The sequence below is a fragment of the Ctenopharyngodon idella genome, chromosome 16, assembly GCF_019924925.1.
Source record: "Ctenopharyngodon idella isolate HZGC_01 chromosome 16, HZGC01, whole genome shotgun sequence".
Classification (NCBI taxonomy): domain Eukaryota; kingdom Metazoa; phylum Chordata; class Actinopteri; order Cypriniformes; family Xenocyprididae; genus Ctenopharyngodon; species Ctenopharyngodon idella.
In genome coordinates, this window is record NC_067235.1 from 23472379 (window position 1) to 23485490 (window position 13112).

The 13112-nt window shown below is 38.0% G+C and overlaps 1 protein-coding gene across 15 annotated transcripts in view; it reads left to right on the forward strand.

Moving 5' to 3' along the window:
* mef2d (myocyte enhancer factor 2d) overlaps positions 1-13112 on the forward strand; it is a 65749-nt gene that overhangs the window by 9181 nt on the left and 43456 nt on the right. The window contains exon 1 of one of the 15 annotated variants that reach the window (XM_051864625.1): positions 7545-7721. The exons of the other annotated variants lie outside the window; for them this stretch is intronic. The gene's annotated coding sequence lies outside the window, so the exon portion shown is untranslated. Of the gene's footprint in view, positions 1-7544; positions 7722-13112 lie in introns of those variants that run through there. 15 annotated transcript variants of the gene reach the window in all.

The following is a 13112-nucleotide window of genomic DNA, read 5'->3' on the forward strand; positions in this document are numbered from 1 at the left end:
TTTTCAAATATTTATTTATGCTTCTAACTTTGTAAATTAGCTTACATTTGAGTACAATTCAATATAGATGGTGTGCCTATGGTGCTTGGCCTTAGTAATTGCTGCTTGCAGCTGTATTTCTCGTTATTCTGCGATCTTACTTGCTGCTGTCTCTTTCTCTCATGGGGCATTACAGTTCTATGGCAGTACAGCTGTGGTTCTTGTCTAGGGCCATCTGCACACATTGTCTCCTTCGCTCTTGAGGTTCAGTATGGACGATCTCCGCTATGTTTTAATGGAAGATTGCTGGCTGGCCTCTTCTCATCACAGGAGATGCAGGCAGCAGTATGGAGAGCTGGGAAATATGCCAGAGAGGGAGGAGGGACAGGGAGAAAAAAAATCCCCTCTTTCTCCTTCCAATGTGACACACTTTGTGTGCGTATGTATGAGTGTTTGTGAGTGTTTACTCATGTGAATATGCACACTTCTCTCAGATGGAGCTCTGAAAGCAATTGTGCGCTTGGAACAACAAGGCCCAGTCGGCCAATCAGATCTCACCATGGGATATTTGTTTGTAGAGGTGCATAAAATATTACCTCATGGTAATGTTTTATTTTCATGAGGTGGATTTAATTGATTAATGAAATATCTGTTTTTTCTTAGCTGTCTCTCTCAGAGAGAGCTCTTCTTATCCCACACGCATACTTACATGTGAATGTTTACGCATCTTTTCCATGATCTGCCTTAAGCGAGGATTTTGTGAATCTTAACCACTACATGTTTTCTTCTGGGGATTACAGCCAATGTTTATATTATTCAAATGCAACATACGCACTCCTACGGTCCATCTTGAGGGCAGCAGGCAGCACTTTTCTTTCTTCTTTTTTTTCTTCTCATTTTGTTGTCTTCTACTTTGCAAGTCTTTATGAAGTGATTTACCAGTATGTTACATAGCCTTTAAAAAGGCTAGATTTCATTTATGTATGAAATCTTTTGTTTGTTTACTGTCTGCTTGTGGGTTTTAATGTTTTAATGGACATTTTAAAGAATTGATTTAGTCAGAAATGTGTCTTAGTTATTGCATGTTATAGACACATTAAAATGTGGTGCTTGTACAAAAAAAATGGGATTCCTGATGCACTGCTGCTCAACTTTGGGGTCGGTAAGAATTTTTTAGGAATTGCTTTTGAAAAAGGTCTTATGCTCGCCAAGGCTGCATTTATTTGATTAAAAATATAAATATTAATAGTAATAGTAATATTGTGAGATATTATTACAATTATCTGTTTTTAATATATATTAAAATGTAATTTACTTCTGTGATGGCAAAGCTGAATATTCAGCAGCCATTACTCCAGTCTTCAGTCTCACATGATCCATCAAAAATCATTCTAATTGGCTGTTTTGGTGCTAAAGAAACATTTCTTATTATTATCAATGTTGAAAACCGTTGTGCTGTTTAATACTTTTGTGGAAACTGATACTTCTTTAAAGGATTCTTTGATTAATAGAACATTTTAAAGAACAGCATATATTTGACATAGAAATCTTGTAACATTGTACATTTCTGTGTCACTTTTAATCAATTTAAGTCTCTTGCACTAATTTAAAAGGGATAGTGGTAGATTATTGTAAATATTTAACTCCTTAAGGGCACTATATCTCTATATCTCACTCCAGTGTTAAGAGCATGTAACAATAGGTTTTTAAGTGTTTTCTATGTATTTATAAGTAGGGTTGAGAATTGAAAATTGATTCCAATTCTGGAATCAAATACTAGGGTTAGTTCACCCATAAATGAAAATTTTGTCATTAATTATTCACCCTCATGTCGTTCCAAACCCGTAAGACTTTCGTTCATCTTCGGAACTTGAGAGCTTTCTGTCCTTCCATATGCAGCCTGCGCAACTGCAAATTTTTGATGCTTCAAAAAGTTCATAAAGAGATCAGAAAACTAATCCATATGAATTGAGTGGTTTAGTCCAAATTTTCTGAAGAGAATCTAAGCTCAACCGAACCTGAATGACGTACTCGCACATCATTCAGGTTCGGTTGCACTTTATGTTCGCTGATCAATGTTTATATGTGAGTAAAAGCCTAAATTAAATGTGTTCATCATATAAAGCGATCAAGTCTCTTTAGAAAATTTGGACTAAACCACTCAATTCATTTGGATTAGTTCTCCAATCTTTTTATGAACTTTTTGAAGCACCAAAGTTGCAATTGCATAGGCTGTCTATGGAAGGACAGAAAGCTCTCAGATTTCATCAAAAGATTTATTTGCGTTCCAAAGATTAACGAAAGGATAAAGAATAAAAATGTTTGATATCTAAATATGTGACTTTTCATCCGAACTCTACATATAAGTAGTATAGATTCATAATGTCGGCCATAACATGAAATAATTATCGGTGTGTCCTTAGCAAAACAGAGCCTATTAGACTCTGCTCTGACAATTTTTTACCTTTATTTTCTTGCTCAGTCAATTACCAAAATTACATTTATTAAAGAAACAAAAGCTATTTTCAGTAATTGAGTAAAGTCCTTCAGAAGGCTGGCATGGCAGGCCCACGTGAATCTGTTGCCATCTGAACATTTTGCTTGCTGCATACACAGTGAATAGAAACATTTGCTGAGGTTATCAAAGACGCAGACAGAACAAGGAGACACACTGCGCTGAGGAAACGAAGAGCGAGGGAGACGGGGAGGCCGCCATCAGAAATAAATAAGCTGCGGTGGAGGAAGGGTTTATCACAGTTCCTGTGCGGTACAAACAGGTGTCGCCTGTATGTGTGTGTGTTTGATTTGAAGTGTAAAAACTTCAGGATGAGAACAAGGGCTGTGCATTGGGGGTTGAGGGGATGTATAGGGTTAAAGAGGTTGTGCCCTTCCCACCTGTAGCCTGTCAGCTGTTGCCTGTTGAAACGTCAGCTGTTTCTGAGAAGCGCGTGTGTGCATGTGTTTGAGAGAGAGAGTAAGTTCCTTTGTGTTTTCAGCAGGATGGCAGAAACTGTATGTGTGTGTGTGTGGGCCACTTCTCATGTTAAATACCTTTTGAGAATTTTTTTTTTTTTTTTTTTTTAACACCAGAGCCCCATCACTCCTCACCCTCCAACAAATTGTAGAAAGAAGACATCACCTCTTACTGACGGCTGAAGACTCTTTGTCATACTAATGGCCCAGACGTTTACTCATGTCCTTGACTGGTTTAGACTATGATCAGCCCAGCACGTGGAAAGCTGCAGTGATATCAGTTAGGCATGCGTGATATATTGGTACTATATGCGTTATCGGCTAGTATTAGAGAATTTATACATTTATCAATAACAGTCGATGTTGTAGATTTAATTGTTCATGCTTATTTCTTCTATTTTTACAGTTAGATCACCTATGCCATCACCTATGCTTACTTAAAGCTAATTATTTTTAAAACATTAATAATTGAATAACGCTTTTAAATATAATCTTTAGCAAATCTCAAAATCCATACTGTACATTATAATTTCATGATAACCAGATGCATTTGTAGAGATTGATATTATTTATTTATTTTTATTTTTAATTAATTTTGACAAAATGATATAGAATTTTGGTAACACTTTACAATAAAGATTCATTGGTTAACATTGGTTAATATGAACTAACAATGAAAAAATACTTCCAAAAAGTTTGATGTTAAATTTAGCATTTATTAATACATTATAAAAATCAAAAGTTGCATCTGTTAATATCATTTAGCTAACGTGACTAACGTCAAAGACTATAGAATAACACAAGACGCGTCACTCATACTGTTTTGAATGGGAGAAAGTGCAACGCGCAATATGGCGGAATAAGTCCCGCCTTCTAAATAAGAGCCAATCGGTAAAATCATCGCGTCACTGCAGCGGCCGTTAGAAGCTCCGGTTTCTATAGAAACAGTCAGACGCGCCCCTCGAAATGATAGACGAGACGCGCATTTAGGACTGCGCATGCGCATTAGCTTGAGCCAGCCCATTTTTTTTGTCATGATTCGAGCATTTAGAAACAAAATTTATGAGACAGTTGTTGTCAGATTTTATTGGTGATTTCAAATATGAAATTTAATCGAAATCTTGGCAAACAGCTTTGGAGAATTTGATGTTTCCCCATTCAAAGATGTAGGAGCTGCACTTGAATGCCTGAGAGGCGTTTCAAAGATGGCCGCCAAGTGAAATGACTTGTCTTAAAGGGACTTTGCTAACGTTAACAAAGATTAATAGATACTGTAACAAATGTATTGCTTATTGTTGATGAAGTAACTAACTGTTAACTAATAAGACCTTATTGTAAAGTGTTAGCAGAATTTTAATATTGGTTATCAACCATAGCAGAATAATTATTTTAAACATAATTATCAGCATATCACTTCAGACAGAATTTTAATATTGTTGCTAATATAAATAATTCTAGAAATATAGACAGTAAATGAGCAAATAAAAATGGTTCGACTTTAAGGATGTTAATTGGGATTGCGCATTTGCAAGCACATTTACACCTTATTTAAATTTGGTCAGAAGCTGTCCCAGGCCACCTCCAATTTTCTCTGATCAGATCACAGAAAATGTTTGTTAATACCAGGTGTAAATGGGGCCATAGAGAATTCGTGGATGGGTTAGTAAGAAAACACTTAGCAACTCCTTTGTAACTCGCTACAAAACCCTTAGCACCTGAATAGCAATGCCTTGACAACATCCTATGATTTTGTTGGAGAGTTTTAGGCCACATCCACACAAAGCCAGAGCTTTCCTTATCCGTTCTTTTTTTTTCACGTCTCAAGAAATATCTGCGTACACACGAAACCACTGAAACCGACTCAAAATGATGTAGTATACATGCCAGATCAGTATGTGGTGCTGTAATTCTGCAGAGATACACTAAAAACGGAGAAGAAGACTTGGAGCATGCGCATAAACCTTGCATGCGGTATACAAACTTTAGTAAAGCTTAGAAATAAAGCTTTACTTTAGTAAAGCTAATAGGCTTAGTAGCTTCTGCGGCATGAACACAAGCATGTAGTCCGCTATTATTGTTGTTGTTGTTGTTGCTGTTACGTGACATAGCGGTGTCTGACTAGGGTCGAGACGTGGGGGGATGGCATTATCGTTTCACAAAATATACGGATTGGCTGTACACACGAAAATGCAAGGGTGTCGTTTTCAGATTTATCCACTCTGGGACCCGGTTTAAAAAAATAGCAGTTTCAAGCTCCCAAAACGCAGATACGATACAGAATTTTTACGTATACAACTAAACGGGTCTCCGTGTGGATGGGCTCTTAGATTGACTGCTCAGTTATTTTTCTACAGAAAATTTGTCTTTAAAATGTGTTTTTAGAGCAAAATATCGTTTATATTCCTTCAAATTTCAGATGGTCACTTACTGTGAAAATTTAGGCTAAACTGGTTAGATTCACTGATTTGGAATAAATCATGGTTTAGCGTGAGTTTTGGCTTGTGCCTCTTCAAGAGCTGTTTAAAGTGTCAGAGGAAATGATTTCATATTGTGGCACCGTCTTTTCGAGTGGCAGCTGAAGGGGCTTAGGCAAAGACAAACAGGTTGCGTTGTCTGTTAGGACTCATCTAGCTTCTCTTGACCTTTACCCTTTAGCTGTGACCGTCTGTCTAGGCCGGGAGATACCATGTTTCTCTAAATTACAGAGTGTTTAGAGATGACAACAGGATGGAAGATTCTTTTCAGCACATTGCACATATCAGGGCATAAGAACATAATGCATTTTATTTTTCAGATGGATCAGTTGGATAATTTGTCACTGATGGCAACTGAAATGTTAAGGTACGTCTAGATGAAGATTGTAACATTGACATTTGTGTGCAGTCCTCAACTGAAGTAATTTGAATAGGACAGACCTTGTTCTGTTATTTGGTCTGGTTGGTTAAAAGGCCACAAGCACGCAGCTGTTCCTGGTATGGGAATCTTTTTATGACAGCGCGTTTTCTGGGAAAGGGGATATGGACAGACGTGATGGAGTAACTGACGTTTTTTTCATCCCACACCTCATGCATGGAACTCAAAATACCCTGAAAATCACCCTTCTTCCTGATTTTATGTTAATACAGTTGGATTTGTATGATGATTCACGAATAGGGAAAACAAAACCCTATTTGCTCATATCCTGTGTAAAATATTCATATTCTGAAGCATTATAATGAGTTTGCACTGGAGTTGTTCCATAAGAGAATTAATGAAGGTGTCAGGTATCATTGTCCATAAACAATTTTATTAAGAGTAAGGTTTATTAAAAATAAGCAATTCATTAAATTTCCTGCCAACCTTTTTATTGGCCCCATTACAAAAGAATGATCAATTTTTATTTTTAGCAGTGTATTTTTAGTGTTTCTTACATTTTTCTTAGCATTTACATTTTGCATCATGCTACAAAAACTATGGCATATGATGTGAAAAAAGTACTGATTGGTTTGTACTTTTGCTTTCAAGACTATCACAATTCATTTTTGCAATTTTGACAAAACCTCATCTATTTTAGCCAGCTAGTTAACATTAGCCGATGCTATGTGCACTAGGCTGTAACTTCCATAGACGTTGTTGAGGACACTGTCCCCAGTATTCAGATTAAATTGTTATTAAAATGTTATTACATTTGATCCCAAGCCTGAATATGCGAATTTTGCTCTACAAAAAGAGCGAAAGATAGTTAACAATCAAACAAGACCTTAGCAGACTGATAACCAGTCAAGGGTTTTTGTTGTTTTAGCAATTGTGTCTTCTTGATTTTGGCTTGGGTGTGTTATGTTTAAGATGTTTGTATGTTTTTTCTTACTAATGGCAGATTTCCAGATTGATATAGCATAGGGAGGGTTTAATTCCCCCCTTCTCTTATCCAAAGCATTTATCCATATAAGATACTCGTTGTGAGAAACCACAGTGTCCAGACCTCCCTCTAAACCCTAACATTCTCAGTGCCAGAGCGTGATTTGTGCCCAAAATGTTTTTTGTCCCTCCCATTGGAAACTCATTGACATTGCAGTTTTACAAACCCATGACCTTTGCATTCCCACACCCCCCGAAAACCCTTCTGAGATTTTGAGGTCAGGAAAGGGCGAATCTTCAGATTTGTTCTTGGGGAAACCATTATTGTTCTCTCAAAAAGACCGTAGACTTAAAAACAACAGGTTGTTGCTACTTATGTGTAAAAAGTTTTCCATACTAAATGTAGAGCTACTGTTCAGGATTTTTTGGAAAGAGCTCCGGCGTGGAGTGTCGCCTGCAGCAGCTTTGGACCCGAAAAGTTGAATTTCCTACAGCTGTGACAGCAGAGACGTTGCAAGGGGGTGTCAGAACAAAAGGTGTGTAGGCAGCTGCCACGACATTTAACGCACACATGTACAGGCAGGAGAACAGAGGATCTGACATACTGACAAGCGTCCCAATCCTGACACCCATCCACCCTCTCAATTACATCCAAAGACACTGATGGATTGAAGGCAGTTGCTAAAGGCATATTAGGGCAAAGGGTGAGGGTGGGGGGGTCTGAGAGGAGGGCTGGGGGTCTGAGCGCTCTGCATTAGAAGCTCATTGCTGAACTGGTCTCCACTGTCAGCCAGGCATAGGTCACGGGACAAGCTATGCTGTAGTCCACTTGGATTTTATTTGTTGCTTGATCGGGTCAATGCAAAGGAACTTTGGGCACACGAGACTGAGGATCGAATCTTAGGCTTTTTGCTCATCTCTACTTATAAGGGGTAAGAAGGACCTTAATATGATACCAATGACCTTTAAGCCTGTGTGACGTGAAGATTAATTTAATATAGTTTCATACTTGAACGCTTTAGTTTTGTGTCGCATTCATTTATTTTCGCGGAAACTAGAGCAGTAATGTCCTGAAATAATTTACTAGTTTGTTTTTCAGATTTGTATATTCCGTAAACGTCACTAAGAGATCAGGTTAACTTAAACAATGTGTTGCCTTCAGGGTATTTCCGAGCGTTGAAGAGTGGTGTGGTGTGACAGGACCATGTGCTGTACTGCATGACAGCTTCACTCTACACGCAGAGCAGTTCGCATCTCTGTCTGCCTCTCTCAATCTCTTTCTTTTGCTTTTTGTGCACTCCTTCCTTTCAGTGTCTTTGAATAGGAATTCAGTTGCATTTTGTTATACTGTCTAATGATTTCAACAGCAGTTTCAGTCTTAGTTCAGTATAAAAACACATACACTACTGTTCAAAAGTTTGGGGTCAGTACGTTTTAAAAAAAATAATAATAATAAAGGTTCTGAAAGGAACCAAGACATTAAATTGATCAAAAGTGACAGTAAAGACATTTATAATCTTACAAAAAGATTCTTTTTATAATGAGATTTGAAATTTAAGTACAGCTGGACCGATAATTGCTTTGATCAATTATTTTTCTCTTTTATTCACATTTAACTGGTTATTGTTTCTTTTAAATAAGTTTCTTTCCCAGTTGGGTTCTTTAGGAGACCTACCAAATTATGTGATTTACACATTATTAATGTCTTTTTTTGGATAATAATTGAACTTTTCAAATAAAAGCCATTCATTTTAAGATTAGACTTGTGTAGACATAGCCAAAGACAAAGATGATCTCATATGTCAATATTAACAGGAAAGAATGTACATATGTTTATAGTTGTGGGTGTTGTGGCGTATAAGATTATTGTGTCTCGTTTTCTGGCATAACTTCTCTTTCACCGTTGAGATTTTCTACAGAAATATGAATGACATCTTTTCCTTGTCTAGCTTGTCTTCTGATTGTGATTTTGATATAATACTGAACCAACAAGCTTATCTTTTGTTTGAAACAAAAAATATTTTGTTTTGTTGTGTAACCAACCGCTTACATGACGTGGTCATGACGAACCGCTGGCAACACACCCTGCTTTCCAATTGTCACATTGATGTCACCAGCGTTATGCTGCAAGGGAAGGTGTGTGTCTCCAAGACCTTTAGCGGCGGATGGGGGGCGTGGTGGGTGAGAAGGGTAAGGATTTACCTGACCCCAGAATAGCAAGTTAGCCTAGTAGCCTCAGTATTTGCAGACTCATGCAGGGGCCTGAGAGTTTTGTAGCAAGATGCACTTGGGTCTGTTCGGCTCTGTGGCAGTACTGTAAACTGACAAGTTTGACCACATTGTCCACACTGATGATGGAAACGATAAGCTGGTGTAAACAACAGACTATAGCACACCAGACAAATGTCCTACTTCTGTCAACAAGTATTTTGTTTGTCAAATGAGTAGGAAATAAAAAAGACTGACACCAAAAAAAAAAAAAAAAAACCCTTAAAAAAAATTAGGGCTGAAAGTGGTAATCTAGCATTGTAGTTTGCTTTCAGAGTTGACAAGACGACAGCAGTGGTGTGATTCACAAGACCACAGATCCATTACCCCCCTCCCCCTGAAATGCTGTCCTTGCAGTGCCGTACCTACCGCCCTCCCCCACCTTAGGGATTGGGTTACGCTTGTGGTTTGGCAGACATTACGCCACCCATCTCCTCGCTCCTGGAGAAGGTCCAGTAAAGGCATCGAACGCCGCCATATCATCAGTATACGTTGTGTACTGGACAAACGGCTGTGTTGAAAAACAGAAATCATGCGCTGCGGTCAGCAGCCGAGTAGCCATATTGGACAGGGTGAGTTCCTGCCGTGCGGGGAGGTTGAGTCAACAGGCTGGAAATATCCTGCAGTTGGTGCTGGCAGTACAACCCCAAGGTTGGAGTAAATCGCTGGAGGGTCTCACAGCGCTCCATTTTTGCCCCAGTTTAGCCACGGCTAATGTTTTGAACAGCACTCGGCTCAAAAAAAGCCTCTTAGGTTAAGGGTGTCTCCTCAAAACACTCTTTCTCTAAGATAAGCTTGCTTTGATTTCCTTCTAGTCCAGTACAGTTTTGGGAATTGAGCTTAAAATCAACATGAAACGGTGTTTTACTTTCATAATAAGAGATGCACCGATATTAACATTCTGGCTGATACTGATACGTTGATGATTATTTTCTTTTTATGGCAGATAAATGGCTGATATTAAGATTCTATGCTATTTTATCTAAATTAATTGATAAAAAAAAAAATTAAATGCTAAAAGTTCATTTAAAAAATGGATATTCATTTTGAGATTTGCTAAAGATTACATTTAACAGTGTTATCAAATTATTAGTGTTTTTAAATATTAAATATTTTAAAAAGTCTCTTAATAACCGCTGATAACGAATATGGTACCAAAATATTGTCCATCCTACCTGTTATGTGATTTATTGCTAATATCTTGAGATTGTTGGCATCATCAGTTACAATTTGTACCGACAATGAATTGGAAACAAATTTTTAGTTTTAAATGTTTTGAGTAAATGGTGTGTAAAATAAATTTACAGTTTGTGAAATAAAATTTTACAAAAAAATGTATATATATTTGCATTCTATTGGTTCTTACTAGAAATTGGTTGTAGAACATTCTAGTGTCACGACATGAAAGTCTTCTGTAGAGGCACACATCAGCATGCTTAGCTTTGTTACTCACTACGAAATTACTTTTTTTTGGCCCTGGGACTACTGAGATATTGCCGCCAGTGACAGAGCTGTGGTCATGGGACAATTTGTATAGCGCCAATGTATGGAAACTGTAAATGGCCGATTTAAACAACTCTCTGTCCCAGTCGGTGACCTCCCGCTCTGAGCTGGGAAGGTGATGGATTTCTCAGCACAGCTTTGGACCTGGTCCAAGCCCAGTTCTGGCACGGCCTCTTATCTCCAAGCCCCAGGCCACTCTGCCTCTAGTTACAGGCAGGGATAACAAAACTGGACTCTCTCACACACACCCCATGGAGGAGATATGCTTACACACGCATACGTGCTCGCGCAGAATACCATATGCCCACACATGGACGAGGGCAGTGTGCGCTTATCCCAGCGGACCTCTGGTACTTCAGAGTCCTTGCAAGAATCACTGCTTTCCAAACGTGTGGGTCTGAGTTGCTCGAAGATGGAGGGTTTATCTATATAGTGAAAGGTCACAAACTTGTGACTTTTTTTTCTCTTGGGTTCTTTACTAGCAGCATGTGTCTTTGGATGTGTTTACACCAAGGTGTTTTTTTCGCTTGTTTGCAGGCCTCTGTAAATGTTGTTTTGCTTGTGTTGCACGCTGAAGCTTGGTTCCGCAGGATTTCCTCAGTGGTATGAGCAAAGCCGCAACTCAAAATTATAACACCTTCCCCCGTATGTGTGTATGACAGCTGCATCTTACAACAGCTCACCTCTGAAAGCAATAAGAAATTACTTCTGCTGACATGTGTGTGTGTGTGTCTGTTTGTGCATAAATGTATGTATATCTATCTAACATCAGTTTTCATTACAGTACAATTGAATTGTCATGAGTGTGACTAATTCTCAAGAGAGTTTTAGTCTCTGTTGCTGGGGGTTCCCCTAGTATTGAGAACAGAAACAAACTGATGTTTTATCTGTAATCTACTTTGTTTTTTCTTTATTGTTTATTAGTGGTTGTTAATTTTCATATTTGAGGTGTGCTATGCAACTTGTTGAGGTGTGCTATTATTTTTCTCAGTAATCAGACTTGCAATTTTCACCAACCAGGTGATAAACTGCAATTAAGAAAAAAAAAGTTCATAAACTTTCTGAAGGGCTAACCCTTGCTGTATCTGGACTTTTTTGACTTCTAGCACATCCTAGCAACCGCATAGCAAGGTGCTAAAACCACGCAGGACATCTTAACACTCTGGCATTGTGGTGGCACAAGCAAACACCATTTATTCTCCTGAGAAAATTTAAGAATGTAGATTATTCGGTCGTACAATCATTTAATTTTTGTCTTCACAAAATTTAATGCAGATTTTATTTAAAATTTTTACCATGTTGTATATAGATTAAGATATTCTAGAAATGTATCATGTATTTTATTTTATTTATTTATTTTAATAATTCCATGATTGTTTTATATTATATGTGTTAAAAAAAAGATTCATTATATTAAATATTTAATTAATATCTTAAGTTAACTGTGACAGCCCTAAAAATACATTAAAATACAAACTAGGGAAATTTTCCCTCTAGTTTTTTTGTGGACACCCTAGCACCCTCTTGTAGGCCTCTGGGCCATAGTTTGAAAACCCCTGGATAAGAATAAAATAAGAATAAAATGATCAGTTTACAGCATTTTCAAACAGTACTTTGAGTTCTCAGCGGATAGAGAGTCTGACTGTGAGGAACCACAGTCTGAGGACACTTTCCAGGTCCCTCGTGCAACGACTGAGATCAGAGCTGGGAATTAGCCCCTCTCAGCGCTCACAGGGTGAAAGGTCAAACTCTGACTCTCATTGCAGATAAAGAAGTCTTTTCATGTATTGGCCCCGCAGACCAAAACACACACGGACTCCGAATTGCTTTGAACTCAAGCCTGTACTGCTGACGGCCCACTGAGGAAACTTTTCCTGTCGACACATCCTCTCCAAACGGAGGCAAAAATCTCACGTAAACATACACACGCACACACACACACCCCACTCAATGTTTTACTGTGAAAGAAGTGATGAAGCTTGTGACAGGGACTGTTTTGTCATGCCTAGCAGCTTAGACCGTGTCTAAGAGTACACGAGCTAGTGCGTTCTGACCTTTTCTGTTAGAACAAATAAAATTGACAGTGAATATGTAGTCCTAGATGTCTTTCTCAATTGTTTATTATGAAATGAGAACACTGAAGTTCAGAGACTGCATGGCTTTTGTTTCTTTAGTTTCCGCCCTTTTATTATTTCCGATGAACGACATACCAAAAGTCATTCAAGGGTTATTTCACTCAAAAATGAAATTTCTCTCATTAAGTACTCACCTGCATGTCGTTCCAAACCTTTGTTCATCTTCAGAACACAAATTAAGATATTTCACTGTCTATACAACGTAAACAGCATAGGAGAATGACATGGAAGGGATGAATTTGTTAAATAAAGTCGTTATTTTTGTTCGCAGAAAAAGTATTCTCGTCGCTTCATAACATTCAAGTTGAACCACTGTAGTCACGTGGACTATTTTAATGATGTCTTTGCTACCTTTCTGGGCCTTGAAAAGTGCAGTGACGTGGTTTGGTTTAGATACTTCTCGAATTTCATCAAAAA